The following is a 23189-nucleotide window of genomic DNA, read 5'->3' as shown; positions in this document are numbered from 1 at the left end:
TGCAAGAGCACATGGGACATATATCCAGGGAGACTATATTCTGGGTCATAAAATGAGTCCTGCTAGATTTAAAAGGCTTCATAATTATCCTTGTATAATTATCCTTTATGTAAAGTATCTTTACAATGGAATTAAATTAGAATAATAGATATCTTTCTGGAAAAGTTCCAAATATTTGAAAATTAAATAATCCATGGTTTGAAAAGAAAACAAAAATAAAATTAGAATAAAATTTGAACTGAATGAAAATGAAAACACAGCATATTGAAATTTGCTGAAAACAGCAGAAACAAAACTTAGAGGTAAATTTGTAACCTTAAATGTCTACATTAGAAAAGAAAGGTCTCAAATCGATGGCCTCAGCGTTCACCTTAAAAACTAGAATAAGAACAGCAAATGAAGCCCAAACTCAACTTCAAATAAGAGAAAAGCAAAATATAAAAGATAAAAGTAGAAATCAATAATAGAAATCAGAAGACAAAATTAATGAACTAAAAGGTGGTTATTTGTAAAATTGTATGAAACCTATGAACTCAAGTCTGACTAATCAGAAAGAAAAGAAATAAGACACATCTTTTATAACAGTCATAAGAAAGATGACACAACTACTGATTCTATAGATATTTGATATATAAGTGGTTATCATGAACAATTTTATGCCTACAAACTTAATAACACTGATGAAATGAACACAAACTATCAAAGCTCATTTTTAAAAAATATATGACTTTTGGAGTTTCCATCATAGTTCAGTGGTTAACAAATCCGACTAGGAATATGAGGTTGCAGGTTCGATCCCTGGCCTTGCTCAGTGGGTTAAGGATCCGGCATTGCCATGAGCTGTGGTATAGGTTGCATACATGGCTCAGATCCCGTGTTGCTATGGCTCTGGCGTAGGCCAGAGGCTATAGTTCCAATTCGACCCCTAACCTGGGAACCTCCATGTGCCATAGAAGTGGCCCAAGAAATGGCAAAAAAGACAAAAATAAATAAATAAATAAAAATAAAAATAAAAATATATGACTTCAGTAGTTCTATCTAGATATAATAAAATTAAATTTATAGTTAAAAACCTTTCCCACAAAGACGTCTCCAGACCCAGATGGCTTCACTGTGGAATTTTACTAAACAATTAATATAATAATAGAAGTTTTGTACATAGACTCAAATATACAAAATTTCTAGAAGATTGAGTAATACCTGGAAAACTCAAAAACTGCTGATGGAAATGTAATATGCTACAACCACTTTAGAGAACCATTTTGTGTTTTCCTAAAAAGGTAGACATGGACCAACCATATAAACTAGCCATTCTACTCATTTACCCGAGATATATAAGTGCATATGTCTGTACAAACACTTATACAGAAATACTTATAGCAACTCTATTTGTAAAAGCTGAATTTAGAAACAACTCAAAAGTTCATCACCTGGAGAATCAACAAATAAACTGTAGTATATCTAAACAATGGAGCACTACTACACATTAAAAAGGAATGAACTGCGGATACACTAACAACATGGATGACTCTAAAAAAAGAAAACAAAACATTGAAAATAGAGGGATTAAGGTCAATTCATGTAGAAACCTTCCAAGGATTTTGTTGTAAAAGAACTGGATAATGGAGAAATTGGTGGAAAAAGACGTGAAGATCAAGTGATTTCATATTTTAAGGTGAGGGAGGGAGGTAATCTAAGACAGATACATGACACCATGAAAGAATTTAGAGATGCAGAAGAAAGAGGGTGGAATTTCCAGAACAACTGAAGCAACTGGCCTTAAAAAAAGACCAAAGATCCATCTATTGTAAAGAGAGATTAGACAGAGCATATGGGTACTCTTGCTTGTAGACAGGTAGAAATGGTAGAGACTTTGAAAGGTCTCTTCTGAATTTGAGCCTTCATACAAATATAGGAAAGACAGTCATCATCTGAGAATTAGGAATGAGAAAAGAAAGAAAAGGGGTATTAAATTTTGAGGAGAGAAGAAGAAGTAGGGACAGTGAGAGGGCATGAACTAGATATAATGATTGTGAGTAGCATCAAGAGTTCACTGAAGTTTATTAATTTAAAGTAAAACAGACAATCAGTGCTGGCACAAAGAAGAAGAGATGGATTTACTCTACACTATGGTCTAACCAACTGAAGAAAGGTGAGAAAGGGCAAGAAAGTTCAAGATGAATGCAGGAGTTGAATTTATTTTTCTTTTGTTTTTGTTTGTTTGTTTGTTGTCTTTTTAGGGCTGCACCCGCGGCACATGGAGGTTGCCAGGCTAAGGATTCAAGTGGAGCTGTAGCCACTGGCCTACACACAACAACGCTGGATCTGAGCCACATCTATGACCCTACACAACAGCTCACCGCAATGCCGGATCCTCAACCCACTGAGCGAGGCCAGGGATCAAACCTTCATCCTCATGGATGCTAGTTGGGTTCACTAACCACTGAGCCATGATGGGAACTCCTGCAAAGGAGTGAATTTAATGAATGGCTAAAAAATGTAAACTGGTGAAGAGAGAAATGAGGAAAAGAGGGGAGTAAAAGAAAACAAAGACATTGTAAGATCAGGTAACAGTCGGATTTATCATAACAGAGCCAGTGAGATGAAGAGACAAAAACAGTTGTGAGAGGGATGGCTGAAATTGAGATTTTTGATGATGGCATAGATATTGTTATAGAGACTCCTGATAAGTCTAGGGTATGATCAATAGAGTAGAAAGCTAGGTGGGATGAACAAGGAGTTCAAGGAGCTGAGAGGATCATGTTTTGGAAGTATCAGCCATGTGGACACTAAAACCACCAAGATGTGGTTTTAGAGTGACAGTAAATCAGACGCAAAAGCTTTCAAGATACAGGATGCAGTTGGAGTGGAGGTTATGACCCAGTGGCAGGTAATTATTGCAACAATGAAGGTAATGGGTACCATTGTATGATACATAAATTTAAAAGTAAGGGGTCTTAGAGGAGAGGGAGACAGAACGGTCAAAACTCAGCAATTCAGATCAGGAAGGACACTTACCCCACTTCAGGTTCAGTGGTATGAGAAAGGCCTATGGGGGAAGCAATGTTCTCAAGGGAGATTTAAATTTGTTAGAGCAGGAAATAAAGAGAACATTCAGGAAAAGTTTGAAAATATGGAAAAATTTTTTCTAGTAATGTACAGTGTTTTCCAGAAGACTCAGTGGAAGGCTTTCAGCAGGCAGGGATGGCTAAGAGATGAAGAGGTTATTAGAAGTGTGCAGTCTTCAGTGCTTCAGTGAAAAAAGCAAAGATGAGGATGACCTTGTCTAGGCTTCTTGTGGTCACTTGTGTGATCAGGACAGAGACATGTAGATATTATTTCTCATGTTCTCAAGACAGAGAGTGGAGGAAAGGCCATGATTCTTGAATAAACAGTTGGGATTAGTGGAGACCAGGGGTCTTGTCTCCCTTATCATAATAGGAAAAGAAGTGACCGGGGAAAGGGCCATGATACTGCGTTATTTAATTTTTAAAACATAAGCCATAGATGTGAACATCAGCAGACAGATGGGCTTTGATTTTCAATACCTCTGGAAATTCATTTAAAAATCTCTGGAGTGACTGATTTGGTTCACCACACTGAAATCAAAATATTAGTCATTCATGTCCCAGAGGGTGAATATAATTTAGAAAATGTTGACATGGAATTTGCATATAGACAGTATTTGGATACTAAATATATTTAATTATATTCCATGAATATACTCCCATTTCACTTTCCTTGTGGCAAGATTATGATTATTCTTACACTTATTGGACAAAAAAAAATCAGTCTCTTTTTCTTATTTTGCATTACTACAAATGTTGGAGAAATATATTTAAACACACATATCCATGCATTATATAAAAAGTAAAATAAAATTTTATGATAACATTTCCTGGCTTTTTCTTGATGTAAAAATTTCTAATACATGACCACTAAAATGTTAAGGTGAGTACCAGGAAGAGTTTCCTGATAATAACATGGAAAGAAAATAACTATATTAAACAGGAGTGCCTCATCATGGCTTTTTTTTCCATAAAACTGTACACCAAATTCATTTTCACTTAAGTAATGAGTAAGTTATTCATGGAGAGGGCTTAGAGCTCACTTCAAGCTGAATATCTGGCAAATAAATTAATAGGTAAACCACAGCTAAATCACAGAGATGATTAGATTAGTTATGGAGGAATTTGAGTGCCAAAAGGTGAGAAATACATGCAAAATACACCACCTCTTGAAGTTATTAATTTTATTCCAAATCCCATGAACTCCATGAACTATGGGGTTCACAATTCCAACAGAGTATCTCTTGGGTCATGAAAATGTATAGGATTTATACTTTCTCAAATATTTCATTTCCGGAGCAGTATCAGGGATCACAAGCATTACAAGTCAACCTGCTGGGAGAGTATTACAGAGTCTTTGCCAGCCTATCCATTTGGACACGTTATTCATAGAGAAAAAAAAATATTAACCTTTCCTCTTATTTGAGAATACTGTCATTTCTCCAATGCTCTTCTGACTACTTTTTCCACCACTTAACTTGGTCACCTTAAAATAAATCTAATAGAATGAGTTGTAATTCCTGCTGGGACAATGAGTTTACAATATATATGTAACCATCAAGAAGAAAGGATATGATGTCTGCTATTTAGCAACAAGCCAAAGATGATAATAAAATCATTAATTCTGTCAATATAAATGCTAATAGAAAAGGAAAATTGGATCCATGCCTGGTATCACATTTTCTCTGAGAGGAAATTAGAGCAGAGAAATTGAATCTGACAAATCTTAACATTTATAGACCAACATCAAAATTGTAGTCTAGAGAACACAATAAGTGACAGAATGCTTCTTAATTAAACTGTGCTTTTGTTAGGCCAGGATGAATAGCATCTTCCTGGCCAACAAAGTGATCCACAGTCTCCCAGAGGGATCCTTAAAAAATATAGTACAAAATAAAGGCTATAACGTTAGCAAAAATCAAGCTGACAAGCCTGCACTAATTATCTTTGGTATTACAACACAGCTAATGGAGCCGCAGTCTGAAAGATAATAGAGGTGAACTCATTAGCAGTGCCTTGAACTAATGTTTGTAAGGGGAGCATTTATTGTCTGCTGGTTCTTACATAGCCCAACATTTCACAGCAGCATATTAAGCAGGGATATAATTTGGTTGGTGGGTGTGTTTTAACCTCTTGGTGTAAATGACTTCATATGAGGGAAAACAAATTTAAATAAACTGGAGAGTATATGACTTTAAGGGAAAAAAAATCAGGCAAGTTATGAAAGAACCATGTTCAAAATTTTTCACTTTTGAGAAAACCTGAAAATATATCTAAAGTCAGCCTTGGAAATCTTCCTGTTAAATTTTACCTATATAAAATTGTTTTACAGTCTATAATAGATATGAGAATATATTTTAGCTTTTTCTATAATTTGATTACTTTCAGTGGAATTTTAACCTTACTTTTAATAACACAAATGGAAATGATTTCTACCATTTTATAAAAGGAAAAGTGTGACTTTTGTGTTTGAAAACTAACAATGGGATAATTAGTATGATCAGGTTTTTGTTGGTTATTTTTAATTTAGTTTGCTTGCTTATTTGAGTGTAGGGGCATAACTGAATTACTTAGGGACATCGTCTTTTCGATTTAACTTATTTTTAAGATAAAACAAAAAAAACTTGAATTGTCTGTGCTTCACACATAGATTATTTTGCCAATGTACCTAAAGTTCCACAGCCTAAAGATTAAGAATTTGAGAAAATGCCAACAAAAAGCTTCATCATCCTTCAAGAGCCACCATTCACAATGACTGCGTAAAGTCACACTAACAATTTATTTCACAAATATTTAATGTGTAGTGCTCTTTACTTTCCTGTACTATTTTCCTGTAATTTTTTTCTGTAGTAATTTCCTGTGGAAACTTTATTCAGTCAATTTTCATTTTACTCAAACTAGTTTTAGCTAAGTGATTAAACCAAGCTATGAATTTTCTCTTTATATTTCAGTGTCTATTCTTCTGCAGTACACTTTTTGCCAGAAATATTTAATTTTAACAACTCCAATGCTACCAAGTACCTCATAAAGGAGAAAAGCATATTTGTAACCTCTGTTGTAAGCATGGTATTTTTTCAATTTCTATATATTTCTTACCATAAATATCACTGTTTTTTAACAAATAATATGATTCATATTACATAGCTAAAGGAAATCTGCTATAATAGTAATATGTATTGTGCTTTCTTAAAACTGTCATCATATCATATTGTTTAAATTAATCCATACCCATTTGAAACATATCATTCTCTACCTGGCCACTTAATATCTAAGACAAATGCTAACATGCAATTACAACAGTAAATGAAACAAAAATTACGAGTACATAGCTTTATATAAAAGAGGATGCATAAATTTAACAGCTGCATTTCAGGCATTACATGTATATGTTTATGAGTTCTGAATTCTAATTATGATACATCTATGATACCTGAACTTAAGAATTTTATAGATGGGGTATATAGTTATAAATCTAAGACCACAGAATAAAATTAGTATATCTTCAGTTACATAATATCTGAGTTTAAAAACCTGGAAAATGAAGCAAGAGAAGTTACATAACCTCTCCCTAGTCGGTTAATAAAATTCTAATAATCTTAGATTTGATGTAGGATGAAGATCTAGGAGAATCATGACCTTGGAAGAGTGTGCTGCATTATTTACCCTACTTTCCTTACTCACTAGTCTCTGGGATGTTACCTTGAAGTACTCTGAAAAGGACAGCAGTTCTTTTTTGCATTGCCTGAAATGGGTCCATCTATGCTAAGTGTTTAGAGGTCCCAATACTATCTTCTTTCACACAGATCTTCCAGAAATTTTAATTGAACCATTTATCCTGTAAATGGACTGCTTTTTTATAGTTCACTTAGTAGATTCTATTGCTTTTCAAAAATGTCTTCTAATATATTTTTAGTTCCTTAGGTGGACTTTCATGACCAGAGAAATTAGAAACAGAAGTTGTAACCAAACACTGAGGAATACTAACACATAACACACACACACACACACACACACACAGAGTCTTTCTTCCAGCTTCTTCACACACACACACACACACACACACACAGTCTTTCTTCCAGCTTCTTCCAGGAAAAAAGTTCCCATGGATTACCTCTGTCTTAGTCCACATCTAAGAACACTGGTAAAATGTAACAATAAGAACAAAGGGCAGTAGCTTCTTTTTAAAATTTACTTTAAAATAAAACAAAAAACTTGAATTTTCTAGACTTCACACATAGACTATTTTGCCAATGTACCTAAAGTTACACTTTTTTTTTTTTTTTTTTTGGTCTTTTTGCTATTTCTTGGGCCGCTCCCGCGGCATATGGAGGTTCCCAGGCTAGGGGTCCAATCGGAGCTGTAGCCACCGGCCTACCCCAGAGCCACAGCAACGCGGGATCCGAGCCGCGTCTGCAACCTACACCACAGCTCACGGCAACGCCGGATCATTAACCCACTGAGCAAGGGCAGGGACTGAACCCGCAACCTCATGGTTCCTAGTCGGATTTGTTAACCACTGCGCCACCACGGGAACTCCAAGTTCCACTTTTAATTACCTCACACATTTGAAGAAAGGGATACACTGAAACTATCTAATGAGGTTAATAAATTGGTTAATGCAAAGTAACTAAAGAATTTTTAAAACATGGCATACCTGTGGAAGTCAATTCCAAAAGAATTTTTAAAATCATCTTTTTTAAAAATTACATGCCATATGAATGCAAATGAATAAATAACCAATATGTCAACAATCAATAATATATGAACATATTTATTCTTTCTTTCAAAAAAAAAATTAAACTGTCATTTAGTATATTACACAAACAAAATAATGCTTACACATAGGTTAATTTTAGCCAAAATCATAACGATTACCTAACTAAAGCACAAATGGTTATCATTTGATGGTACCTAAGATACCATTATGATATTTCCCAGGAAAATTCCCAGCTGATTAGTTGGTCACTGCTTGTATTTGTTTGTTTGTCCAAAGGAAACACACCTCATTTTTTACCAGTGGAACAGAAAACGCTAAGAAAAGTAAAACAGAAGCAGCAGTAGAGAGAGTCTTTAGACCTTCATGAAAACACATGAAAGGAGAACAGAAAGGAAGGAGAAGTATATTAATGTGTTTTTTATGCTATCTTGTCCCAGTTTTGAGGTCCTGACTAGAAGCCAGTCAGTGCCTCTTCTTGACCAGCCGATTGAATCTATACCCCATGCTGGGCTTTCACACACTGCACTACATGCACTGTGCACCTTCCCAAATGCACTCAGGGCCAGGAACAACACCACCGGGGATAGGCCCTGCACCCCAGAGTTCACGAAGTTATTCAAATTGCCACTTGGCAGGGATCATAGCAAACCTAGTTAACCCCACCCCACTTGCCATTAGAACCTACTCCTTACAGCTCTAATTTGCTATTATCCTGTCCTCAAGTGGCAACTCTGTACTGTCCTACCTGACAGCCACTTCCATATCAGAACTGTAAGTAAAAAGAGTTCCGGCTCTGATTTATTCATGTGTCAGTGTGTGGTGTTCCATCATCAAAAGACTTCAAATCTTACTGAACAAGGAGTCTTAGATGTTGCACATTAGAGGAGTCCTGTCATCTGAATGCTGCAGAAATGAGCCTGCACTTTGATTGTTGTCATGAACTTGGTACAAACACAGTGGTAGATACCAGGGAGTGGCAACCGGGTCTTCAGCCTACCATACTCCCTGCAGCAACTTCTCTTGATGGAGAGATAAGTTGCATGTCTCACAAAGTCACTCAAACCATACTCCAAGGATAAAATGTAGGCTAATCTGTGTATGAAATTCCTGTGACTGCCACTAGTGCAACTGTATACTTGTGGGTTCAACTGGCCGTGAAAGGAAAGAGTACATTTAGTAGTATGTGACCGTGGTGGAGTTTCTCTGTCTCTCCTTTCAAGCATCAACAAAAAAACAGACATAGGAGTTCCCATCCTGGCTCAGTAAAAATAAACCCAACTATCATCCATGAGGACACAGGTTTGATCCCTGGTCTCCCTCAGTGGGTTGAGGATCTGGTGTTGCCATGAGCTGTGATGTAGGTCACAGATGTGGCTCAGATCTGGTGTTGCTGTGGTTGTGGTGTAGGCCAGCAGCTACAGCTCCGATTTGACCCCTAGCCTGGAAACCTCCACATGCCACAGGTGCAGCCCTAAAAAGACAAAAAACAAACAAATAAAAAAGACATATTCTTAATTACCATCAGCAGACAACCATCCTAAGAAGCAACATCAGGATGAAACCCATGTTGTATGATGGAAGAATGGCCAGCAAACCCTGCCACACCAGGATCCAGACTACCTTTGAACTTCAAATGATGTATAGTCAGAATCTGTATCTTTTTGTTCTCAACACCAGGAAGCAGCCAACGGAATTTATTTTTTAGTACTTTGCTAATATAAGTGTGTGCTTTCCCCTATGTAAGGTCATAGCATCTGAAAATCTCAAGTAATATGTTCAATGAAGGCTCAACAAGACTCAGTCATTAAAGCATCTTTCTCTTTCAAAAAATGCACTTTGGCTAGCTCTTTTTATCCCTGCACAAATCAAGCCTTAATGTATTTCAGGAATGAAATACATTAAGGACAATATTTACAAAGAAATCTGATCTAGTAAGCTCTTCTAATCACTCCTGAAAATATTGGCATATTTGGACATTGTAGTTCTAATAAATTCAAGAATCTGCAACAGTTAATTATCTGCTTTACATTTGAAAAGTGTATTGATCACTTGAATTAACGACGCAAGTTTCTTAATTGGACAATCAGAATCAGGAAGCTGTATATATGCTCAAGGAGAAGAGCTTCTCTTTTATTGACTTCCACATAGGCACTAATGAAATTATCATTTAGGGTAATTTTGCTTCTTCTGCTGATTGAAATATTATGATTATACAATATTGACTTTCCTTGATAATAAAATGCAATTAGATTATTAAAATTCATTTTAATGACCTGGGATTTGCTTGTGTAATTTATTGCAGACATTCTTATCTATTCTAAGAAACTATATTTTTTCTAATTACTGAAAATTTTATTTCCTACATAGGGTAGTCCGAACTATCTTGGCTTTATTTTTAAAATCAAGATATTTAAACTTCATAAGATACTGAATTCAAAGCTTTAGGCTTTCTCTAAGGAGAAAATTTCTAAAATTTCCTGAAAACTCTGATTGGTTAACTCTAAGGTCTTAATGACTAGGAAAAAAAGATACATTCTAAGGAAATAATGAGCCATAATATTAAGGACAGTGATTTCCTTACAATTTCTACTTTGTCTTATCTTTCTCTTCTTTTTTCGTATTTTATAATGTATAACACTCGTGATGGCATATTTTCAAAGCATCCATTTCATTTGATATTCCAATTTGAGGTAAGTGTTATTTCCCAAATCTTATAAATAAAAGTATTGAATCTGAGGTAATTCAGTATTTGCTTTAAGTCAAAGAGTTAGGTGATGGCAGACCTGTAAGAAGAACCTGCAGAGCTTTTCCCCCTAGACTGAGTCAGGGTCTGATCCAAGCTCTTTTACAAATCGATTAGAAAATTAATGTGCTATCCTGTATATGCATAACATATAATGTATTTACAGGACACATGTAAAAATAAATATTGTTATAACTATTCCTAGTGGTTTTTTTCCAATCCAATTAATGTATATTCACTTATCCAGACTACTCATACACAGCATTTCCTTTTAGACTTGATTTGAAACAAACAGATAGAAATAAGATTTTTATACCACTTCTCTTAAAAAGAACTACAATTACAGAGTCCTAAATGAAAGACCTTCTCCAAAAGATAAATTTTTGCATTTATTTTTCTTTTTTCTCTCAGACAACAGTACCTGAAGTAGCTGTTAGAGAAAGAAATGAAGATTTGGCAAATACTCTGGTATCCCAGGGTCCAGCACATGTTCCCACAGCATAGGGCAGACAGAAAATTAGTTCATTACTCTTTTTCCATGAGCTTCCTAGAAAGCAAAAGGAACTGGGGGAATCCTAAACTGTTGTAATTTGCTTTCTGTTTACTTGGTCATAATTACGATTATGAAACATGGGTTCACTGAAGAACATAAATCATTTCCTGGGGTTCATGATGGGGATCACTCACCCACTCATCACACTGAGTTCTCTACAGAAGAAAACGGATAGGTTAAGAATGCTCTGAAAACTCAGAAGCAGCTGTCTGTGAATCCAGCTTTAATATCCAAAGCCTTCGTAGTCAGGTATTCTAAGTAGGATAGAAAGTTTGTCCCAAATAAAATATTAGCATAATTTAGCCCCAAGTTCAGAAGGCAAATACTCAGATTAGGTATTTTCTCTGGTGTCTGTCAATAAATATGTGATTTACAAGGATAAGGGAGAAAAGAAACATTATCCCTCTTATTCTGTAAATTTCACAAAGTTGCAAATGTAGACAGATAGCATTCTTGCTCTTTAAAAATATAAACGCTGAGAGGAAAGAGCCAGAGATGTTCTTATTCAGAAAAAAATATGGGAATTTCTGTCATGGCTCAGTGTTTAATGAATCTGACTTGCATCCATGAGACCAAAAAAAAAAAGGAAAAGGAAAAAAATATGAACTATTTTCTGGCTTCTTAATGCATCATCTTCATATTATCTGCATTAAAATTTCACCAGTTAGGAAAACAATATAAGAGACCTATGGGATAATATAAAGCGGGCCAATCTACGCATAATAGGAATTCCAGAAGGAGTAGAAAAAGATAAGGAGACGGAAAATATATTTGAAGAAATTATCGATGGAAACTTCCCAAATCTAAAGGATACTGGATTCAAGATACAAGAAGCACAGAGGGCCCCAAACAAACTGAACCCAAACAGACCCACACCAAGACACATCATAATAAAAATGGCAAAAGTTAGTGATAAAGAGAGGATCCTAAAGGCAGCAAGAGAAAAACAGAATGTTACCTACAAGGGAACCCCCATAAGAATATCAGATGATTTCTCTACAGAAACACTACAGGCCAGAAGGGAATGACAAGAGATATTTAAAGTGCTCAAAGGAAAAAATATGCAACCTAGAATACTCTATCCAGCAAGAATATCATTTAAAATAGAAGGGGAAATAAAAATTTTTCCCAACAAACAAAAACTTAAAGAATACAGCAACACAAAACCCAGGTTAAAGGAAATATTGAAAGGGCTTCTCTAAACCAAAAAGAAAGGAAGGAAAGGGAAGAAAAAAAAAGTAAGAAGAAGAAGAGGAAGAACTAGGACTGAGGAAAACGCAATCAGAGAGCAGTCACTCAAATAAGCCAGCATACAGATTTAATCATGAACATGCTTCAAACAAAATAAAATTAAAAAGAAAAAAATAAAAAAGTCATCAAAACCATAAAATGTGGGCAAGGGATGTCAGGAGGTAAATAACCCTTTTTGTTTATATGTATGTCTCTCTTCTTAATTTTAATATAGTAATGAAGTGTTTGAACTTACAGGACCATCAGGCTAAAACACACAATTATGGGAAGGGGTTAGCATACTTAAAAAACAGGGCAACCACAAGCCAAAACCAAATATTGCATTTGCAAAAAAAAAAAAAAAAAAAAAATACACTCAAGCAGATAATAACAGGAGACCATCCAACCAAAAAAAAAAAAAAAAAAAAAGAAAGGAAGAATGGAGAACCATAGAATCAACTGGAACACGAGGTTCAAATGGCAATAAATAATCATCTATCAATTATCACCTTAAATGTCAATGGACTGAATGCCCCAATCAAAAGACACAGAGTGGCTGAGTGGATAAAAAGGCAAAAACCTTCAATATGCTGCCTACAAGAAACTCACCTTAGGACAAAAGATACATATGGATTGAAAGTGAAAGGGTGGGGAAAAATATTTCACGCCAATAGACATGACAGAAAAGCAGGAGTCGCAATGCTCATATCAGACAAAATAGACTTTAAAGCAAAAGACATAAAGACAAAGAAGGACACTATTTAATGATTAAGGGATCCATCCAAGGAGAGGGTGTTACTATCATCAACATATATGCCCCAAATATAGGAGCACCCAGATACATACAACAAATATTAACAGACATAAAGGGAGATATTGATGAGAATACAATCATAGTAGGAGACCTTAATACCCCCCTCACATCAATGGACAGATCCTCTAGACAGAAAACCAATAAAGCAACAGAGATCCTAAAGGAAACAATAGCAAAGTTAGACTTCATTGATATCTTCAGGACACTACATCCAAAAAAAGCAGAATACACATTCTTCTCAAATGCTCATGGAACATTCTCAAGAATCGACCACATATTGGGACACAAAGCGAATCTCAATAAATTTAGGAGCATAGAAATTATCTCAAGTATCTTCTCTGACCACAATGCCATGAAATTAGAAATCAACCATGGGAAAAGAAAAGAGAAGAAACCTACTGCATGGAGACTCAACAACATGCTACTAAAAAACCAATGGGTCAATGAGGAAATCAAGAAGGAAATTAAAAACTACCTTAAAACAAATGATAATGAAGACACAACCTCTCAAAATCTATGGGATGCTGCAAAAGCAGTGCTCAGAGGGAAATTTATAGCAATACAGGCCTTTCTCAAAAAAGAAGAAAGATCCCAAATTGACAACTTAACCCTCCACCTAAATGAATTAGAAAAAGAAGAACAAAAAAGTCCTAAAGTCAGCAGAAGAAAGGAAATTATAAAGATCAAAGAAGAAATCAATAAAATAGACTCAAAAAACAATAGAGAAAATTAATAAAACCAAGAGCTGGTTCTTTGAAAAGGTGAACAAAATTGACAAACCCCTGGCCAGACTCACTAAAAAGAGAAGAGAAAGAACCCAAATAACCAAAATTAGAAATGAAAAAGGAGAAATCACAACGGATACAGCAAAAATACAAAAAACCATAAGAAAATACTATGATCAACTATATGGCAACGAGTTTGACAATCTGGAAGAAATGGACAATTTTCTAGAATCTTACACCCTGCCAAAACTGAATCAAGTAGAAACAGACCAACTGAACAGACCAATCACTAGAAATGAAATTGAAGAGGTCATAAAATCACTCCCTACAAATAAAAGTCCAGGACCAGATAGATGGCTTCACAGGCGAATTCTACCAAACATATAAAGAGGAATTGGTGCCCATCCTCCTTAAACTCTTTCAAAAGGTTGAAGAAGAAGGAATACTCCCAAAGACATTCTATGAGGCCACCATCACCCTCATTCCAAAACCAGACAGAGATACCACCAAAAAAGAAAACTATCGGCCAATATCATTGATGAATATAGATGCAAAAATTCTCAACAAAATCTGAGCCAACCAAATCCAACAACATACCAAAAAAATTATACACCATGACCAGGTTGGGTTCATCCCAGGTTCACAAGGATGGTTCAACATACGCAAATCAATCAGCATCATACACCACATTAATAAAAAAAAAAGTCAAAAATCATATGATCATCTCAATAGATGCAGAAAAAGCATTTGACAAAGTTCAACATCCATTCATGATCAAGACCTTCGCCAAAGTGGGTATAGAGGGAACATTCCTGAATATAATCAAAGCCATTTATGATAAACCCACAGCAAATATAATCCTCAATGGGGAAAAACTGAAAGCCTTCTCACTCAAATCTGGAACAAGACAGGGATGCCCACTCTCACCACTGCTCTTCAACATCGTTTTGGAAGTCCTAGCCACAGCAATTAGATAAACAAAAGAAATAAAAGGCATTCATATAGGGAGAGAAGAGGTCAAACTGTCACTGTATGCAGATGACATGGTACTATACCTAGAAAACCCTAAGGGCTCAACCCCAAAACTCCTTGAACTGATTAATAAATTCAGCAAAGTCGGAGGATATAAGATTAACATTCAGAAGTCAGTTGCATTTCTGTATACCAGCAATGAAACATTAGAAAAGGAATACAAAAATATGATACCTTTTAAAATTGTACCTCACAAAATCAAATACCTCGGAATACACCTGACCAAAGAGGTAAAGGACCTATATGCCGAGAACTATAAAACTTTAATCAAAGAAATCAAAGAAGATGGAAAGAAATGGAAAGATATTCCATGTTCCTGGATTGGAAAAATCAATATTGTGAAAATGGCCATACTACCCAAAGCAATCTACAGATTCAATGCAATCCCTATCAAATGACCCATGACATTTTTCACAGAACTAGAACAAACAATCCAAACATTTATATGGAACCACAAAAGACCCAGAATCGCCAAAGCAATCCTGAGAAACAGAAACCAAGCAGGAGGCATCACTCTCCCAGACTTCAAGAAATACTACAAAGCCACAGTCATCAAAACAGTGTGGTACTGGTACCAAAACAGACAGACAGACCAATGGAACAGAATAGAGAATCCGGAAATAAACCCTGACACCTATGGTCAATTAATCTTTGACAAGGGAGGCAAGAACATAAAATGGGAAAAAGAAAGTCTATTCAGCAAGCATGGCTGGGAAACCTGGACAGCTGCATGCAAAGCAATGAAACTAGAACACACCCTCACACCATGCACAAAAATAAACTCCAAATGGCTGAAAGACTTAAATATACGACAGGACACCATCAAACTCCTAGAAGAAAACATAGGCAAAACACTCTCTGACATCAACGTCATGAATATTTTCTCAGGGCAGTCTCCCAAAGCAATAGAAATTAGAGCAAAAATAAACCCATGGGACCTCATCAAACTGAAAAGCTTTTGCACAGAAAAGGAAACCAAAAAGAAAACAAAAAGACAACTTTCAGAATGGGAGAAAATAGTTTCAAATGATGCAACTGACAAGGGCTTAATCTCTAGAATATATAAACAACTTATACAACCCAACAGCAAAAAACCAATCAATCAATGGAAAAATGGGCAAAAGACCTGAATAGACATTTCTCCAAAGAAGATATACAGATGGCCAACAAACACATGAAAAAATGCTCCACATCGCTGATTATAAGAGAAATGCAAATCAAAACTACCATGAGATACCACCTTACACCAGTCAGAATGGCCATCATTAATAAATCCACAAATAACAAGTGCTGGAGGGGCTGTGGAGAAAAGGGAACCCTCCTACACTGTTGGTGGGAATGTAAACTGGTACAGCCACTATGGAGAACAGTTTGGAGATACCTTAGAAATCTACACATAGAACTTCCATATGACCCCGCAATCCCACTCTTGGGCATCTATCCGGACAAAACTCTACTTAAAAGAGACACGTGCACCCGCATGTTCATTGCAGCACTATTCACAATAGCCAGGACATGGAAACAACCCAAATGTCCATCGACAGATGATTGGATTCGGAAGAGGTGGTATATATACACAATGGAATACTACTCACCCATAAAAAAGAATGACATAATGCCATTTGCAGCAACATGGATGGAACTAGAGAATCTCATACTGAGTGAAATGAGCCAGAAAGACAAAGGCAAATACCATATGATATCACTTATAACTGGAATCTAATATCCAGCACAAATGAACATCTCCTCAGAAAAGAAAATCATGGACTTGGAGAAGAGACTTGTGGCTGCCTGATGGGAGGGGGAGGGAGTGGGAGGGATCGGGAGCTTGGGCTTATCAGACACAACTTAGAATAGATTTACAAGGAGATCCTGCTGAATAGCATTGAGAACTATGTCTAGATACTCATGTTGCAACAGAAGAAAGGGTTGGGGAAAATATGTAATTGTAATGTATACATCTAAGGATAACCTGACCCCCTTGCTGTACAGTGGGAAAATTTAAAAAAAAATTAAAAAAAAAAATTCACCAGTTACCATTTCCTTAATTTCTTAGGCACCTGCTTCAATAAGACTTTGGAATACCCAAATGTTTTCTATCTAAATGGCAATGTAATGACTGAAGCATTGCTACATCAACTAGAAAACCACTTTCTTTACTTTTATATATAAGAGCCAAAGTAATCTTACTGTTGGAAAATGATGTTATAATATCGTTTATTTTTATTTATTTATTTATTTATTGTCTTTTTAGGGCTGCACCTGAAACATATGGAGGTTCCCAGGCTAGGGGTCCAATTGGAACTATAGCCGCTGGCCTACACCACTGTTACAGCAATGCTGGATCTGAGCCGCATCTGTGACCTACACCACAGCTCACAGCAATGTTGGATCCTTAACCCACTGAGTGGGGCCAGGGATTGAACCTGCATCCTCATGGATACTAGGCAGATTTGTTTCCACTGTGCCACAACAGGAACTCCATAATATTGTTTATTATATCTACTTGAATGTATTATAGATCAAATAACTCCCCCATTCCTTTATTTTCTTACTCAACAAATTTTGAGTACTCCTCTTTCAGGTATTACTTTGTATTAATCACTAAGTGAAACCAAGATCCTTCCTTCCTTCATGTGATATTCATGAAAATTGGCAAATTCACATAGAATAAATCTAATAAATTATATGCTGATAAAAAGATGGTGTGCAGGGAATAGCTCCCATTGTAGCTCAGCAGGTTAAGAACCTGACATTGTCTCTGCAAGGATGTGGGTTTAATCCCTCCCTGGCCTCACTCAGTGGGTTAAGGATTCAGTGTTGCTGGACAGTCACAGGTCACACAGATGCAGCTCGGATCCAGTGTTACCATGGCTGTGGTATAGGCCTCAGCTGCAGCTCTGATTCGACCCTTTACCTGGGAACTTCTATATGCTGCAGATGTGGCCATAAAAAAAAAAAAAAAAGATGGTGTGCAGGCCATCACCTTTCCTTTGCTGGAAAAGCCCTATGTAGACTTAAACTGGAAATGTGTACCAGCTGGAAAGTAGGCATAGATAATAGGAGATGTTATAAAGTCTTTCTGATGCATCATAAGAATTGCTTAAGTATGGCACTTCAAAAATTTCAAGATTTGAAAACCTCCAGATACCGAGGCTGTTTTTGACAGGACTTCCTGAATAGCAGAATTATCCCTTTTTATGTCAGAGATTTTTTTTCATGTGCGGTAACCTAACCAATCCAACTGGTATAAGGGTAGCCCTGGGTTGAGAGTTCCTCAGATGTGGAAGGTTACTTACCTTGCATGGCTTGCTGACTACTGACACATTCATTTGAAAGACAGAAAGCAGACCCAGGAAATCTGTCCTCACTCATGAATGCTTGTCAAGCATCCTTTCTGATGCCTGAAAATGCCTGCAAGCAGAACTAATTGAGTATGGAAATGTCTCTTCTACCATCCCCCAAACCACTTTCAGTCCTCTTGGACTCTGTGCATAAGGCATAGAATCAGTCCATCCTCTAATATTTTAAGGAAGATGCTTAGCTTATTTACTCCCTTAACTAACTTTCCTATTTCTTTGTTCTAGTTTCGTTTTATTTCTGGACCTAAGCTATTTTCTTAGTATGCTCCAAATCATTTTTTATATTAGAAATCACTTATTTCTAAACCAAGCACTTCTTTATACCTCTTAGGAGTCTTGCGCTTTATTTGCCTTTCATGTTCTGTCAAGAATTGAGTTCTGTTTAATTACAAATAAAATTTTATACAAAGACCATTCACATGATGTGCTTATTATTTCTTGCATAATAATGAAGTTTTTAATATTAATAACTCTCATGGTGGGATAGAAAAGAAAGAGAAAATCCCGCAAATGGATGAGTAAGACTGAAGAAAAATAAATGGTTAAGTTATATTATAACAGCCAAAAAGGAGTGTTACTCCTTTTTAATGGCAGCAAAGTCCACCAAACAGACCTCTTTCTTGTATTGTGATCTACCTTCATAATATCCCCATATTAAATGCAAAATGACATTGGGATGATTCCTCTCTTTTTAAGCTTTTAATATAATGAATTTGTTTTGAATTTCAGCTGAAAGGGAATCTACTCTATTCCCACTGAGGCCATCTTGCTGATCAGCAGCATTCGGTGCAAATAGTAATCAAGCTTCAAAATTATGCAAAACATTCTCTGTTTCTCAAGAATTTCACTGAATTATTTAAAACTCAGTGGTGGAAACAAGCACCAGCTGTGGTGTGAAAGGGGTGGAGTTTGTAAATATGCACAAAGGATTGAAATGATCAATGAGTATAATTCACATAGTTGCACACCCTTCTTCCAGCTGGACTCCAGGAAAATCACACCAAAACCTAACAGTGCAACATACACCATTTACTCAAAGGGGATTTTTTTTTTTTGTATTCAATTAAAAAGTGTGTTGTCACAGTATCTTGCCATCTGTTTAAAATGTTCAAGCAATATTACATAACTATAGTTCATTTGTACAGGCTGCGTACTGCATAGCACTGAAATGTATAGCAATGGCATGACCCTAAATGGCACCAATGCAAGAATCAATGCCATTTATTCTCTTCTCAAAAGACTGTCACTTCATGAATAAAAGTATATGTTAATTTGGTCAATAAAAATGAAGTTATAATAAAGATGAAAGCAAAAAAAAAAAGATAAAGGAACTATTCTACAACCATGAATTACTTTGTTGTACCAAAAATATAGTAGAGATGGCAGATATTTTGCTGTCCTGGTACATCTCTGGCATGCAGCAAATGTGACAAAATTTTGTAAATCAAAAGCTGCAGCTATTGCAATGTTTCTACCTTTGATTCTATCAAAAACCCAAGGTGAAATGGAGAAGAGGAATAAAATCACACATTGATGTGTTTGCTACACTTGTATTACTTTACTGGCCTCTGATCTAGAGAACCACCTATTAACTATGCTTTAAACGGGGTAGTAATGAGCTAACATTCTGATTTTTCTTCCCCTCAGATCATTTTGTTCTCTACCATTTCTGTGATTCACATATTTCTCTTGAGTTAAGAGATATGTTCAATTTAATTCCATACATATTTATCAAACTTTCATTAAATGCTTGGAACTTTGAAATACTCAGAAGAAGAATAAAAATGGTCTCTGTCCAAAAAGGAACTTTATTAGGTAATAAGTGTGATTTACCAATCAAGACCCCTGAAGTCACTGACCTTTAAAGAATGCCTATATTGCTCATGAATTTCATGATAATAAACATTTAAAATATTAACCTTCTGAGTAATATATATTAAAACAAATATCAGGGAACATGTCTTTCTTGTTGATACATTAGGAAATTGACTCTTCCATGAAGAGGTATAAATCTGTCCAAAGAGATGATGAATCTTTTCAGACCTCTTCATATACTGGGGTCCATGAGGGGAAAAATAGTCAAGGTTAGGATATTACTCAATTAATTTGAAGACAATTGTTTTTTCTGGCCTGAGTATGACTTGCCAAAATAACTTTCTGTTTTGTGCTTCTCTCTCTCAATGGAGGACACAAGAAACACAGGAAATGGAGAGGAAGAGTGAGAAAGGAAATCATTATTGGAAAGAGACTAAGCACTTGGACATTGTAAATGGAAAAAAAAAAAATCAGGAAGATCTGGTAGCAAAGAGAGCTTAGTACAGCTCATAAGAATTGGTAGATCTGAGCTCAATGATAACTTAATTATCTCAAACCCAGAGACCATCAGTTAAATAAAGAAACTCTTAATGTCCATTTTTTCTTCCCCTCTCATTCAAGAGAAGGAAATGCCTCTATTACATGTTGTTTTGCAGGGCATGTCTTTAGTCATATTCTGAGTAATTTTCCTTGAAATAATACGGCTTTATTGAAAACACGAACAGGAAACAAGAAGTGTTTATGTCTCAGATGAGGATTGTCATGAACGTTTTGCACAATTTCACTGAACAACGTGTCTACTCTAAGTGTATGTGACATTCTAAACTGCCTGTGGGAAAGCATAAAACCAAAGAGAAATTAAAGTAATTCCTAAACTAGAGGGAAAGCCTAAGCCCTTCACTCATTTTATTTTAGTATTTTGAATAAAATTGCTTTGCTATATTGACAAATACAAAATTATCTAAAGCAAGAGCGATCTGAGCTAAGTTTTTTCCTTGCCATTATACATGTAATGTGAGTTCTCAACATTTTAAAATAAAGCATAGACTTACTATGGGCAAACTGTGAAAAAATAATTATACTAATAGTGTATGTTAAAAGTCCTTTTATACACATAATTAGTTTAATCGTTATAACTATCTTATAAGTTGGTATCAACATCTTCTTTCTGCTGATGAGAACAGAAGAGATTAAGTGATTTGCTCAGGTTGATAATTAGAGACTGGTAAATTTAGGACACAATTCAGGCCTCCTGATTCAATGTTTGATACCACTTTTCCACTGTATGTATGTACTACATTCCTCTTTCTTTCCTCTTTTCTCCACACCCTTTTAAGCAAGCAGTGTTTCTGTTTACTCCATCTTGCTCCCCAGTCTTTGTAGGCCTGGTCCTCTTGTGTGGGGCAAGATTGTCTGAACATTCAGACCACTGGTCAATTCAGTGATACTAGCAGAGGAAACCTGCACTTTAAGTCCTTAATACATTTTATGTCAAGTATTTAAGAATGCCATAAAAGGCCTGGCAAACTACACCTTCCCTAAAAAAATAAACAACACTGAAACAGAGCAAGCCTTAAATTCTAAAGGCTAGAGGCTTATTTAGACATATCTATGCAAAACTCTAAACCCCTCCCTATTTTTTTCCTTCTTTTTATTCTCCCTAAGTTCCTACTCAGTCATTCCCTCCAGATCTTATTTTTCTACTGTCCTTATATTTTTCAACCCTTTTCCCCCAAAGATCTATCTTGCGCTGTTTTTACCCTGTATATAAAATATACCATATATACCATATATTTTTATATGGTATATTTTATATAACATCAGATACTAATATATTGCAACCTTTATTCACTTTCTGTTACAGTCTTTCTTCTAATTGTTGTCTCACAAAACATTTGCTGTGTTGAAGTTGTGCCATGCACTGGGAACAAAAATTATGACATCTTTTGAAGATTTTTCCCACTAGGCTCTTTTCTCTAATTAGAAGATAAATGAAAATACAATCCTTTGTACCTTGTTGATAGACAATGAAAAATAAGCTTCAGAAACATAGTAAAGGTAAGAACATGGCAAAAGGGTGAATGCAGACGAGGTATTGGTAGGTTAAGTATTTGAAATGAATTTAAAGGTAGAACCAGAGATTACAAATACTGGCATTTCAGAGAGAAGTTTCCTGAAGTAACAGAATATAAAATAGTATTATGAGTTTTGAATGATGGCTGGACTATAAATACAATTTTTGGAACTGGTAGTAGATAAAATTAAAAAAGTAGGTAAAAGTCAGATTGCAAAGAACTCTTTATGGCACATTAAGAAGCAGATCATTTATCTATGGTTAACAGGGATCTATTAAAAGATTTTTAAAAGAGAAATAATCAAATCAGCTATACGTGTTTTAAAAGGTCTGTTGGTCACAGTATAGAGGATAGATTAGAGAGGAGAAAAGGAGGGAGGCAGGGAAAAGTTTTAGGAAATAGTTACATCCAATTATGTCATGATAAAAATCTTAACAATGGCAGAACCTAAACATAGGTGGTAGATAAAAGTGACTGGAAAAAAAAAAAAAAAAAACAGAAGTCTGTGCCATATACCATAAAAAACATAGAAGATAGGTTTGCTTATTCTAGTGCTCGGGGAAGAATGGGTTCAAAGGGGAAATCACAGACTTCAGGAAATTTATAATTCAGTAGAATTATCAAAGTGAATGACTGCCACTCTGAATGACATTACAGAAGTGCAGGAGAAAATGTGATGAAGCTGTTCTGAAATGGGAGATGTCACATGCCATCTAGGATAATGGATGGATGGAGAAGGTGAAGATTGCAGGTGGTAAAACACCTGTGAGGCAGAAATCCTTGGTTTCTGGAGAAAAGTCTCCATGGAAAAAGAATGAAGTTCCTTGTGGAGTTCTTGGACCCAAAGGGAATCTGACATCTCATCACTTTCTTAAAGGCACCCTATGGCCACAACACATTTGAAAATGCATTAGAGCTCAGGGATACTATCAGCTAAACTTCCAAGAGGATGGCTCAGAGTTCTTTCCTGAAAAGGAGATGCAAGTTTGCACCTTTCTTCTGAGCCACAGAACATAATTCATTTAAGAACAAGACTGAGCATAGAGATTAGAAAG

Source organism: Sus scrofa, chromosome 13 (genome assembly GCF_000003025.6).
Source record: "Sus scrofa isolate TJ Tabasco breed Duroc chromosome 13, Sscrofa11.1, whole genome shotgun sequence".
NCBI classification, from domain to species: domain Eukaryota; kingdom Metazoa; phylum Chordata; class Mammalia; order Artiodactyla; family Suidae; genus Sus; species Sus scrofa.
The sequence above is the reverse complement of the archived record's forward strand: the minus strand, read 5'-3'. Positions refer to the sequence as shown.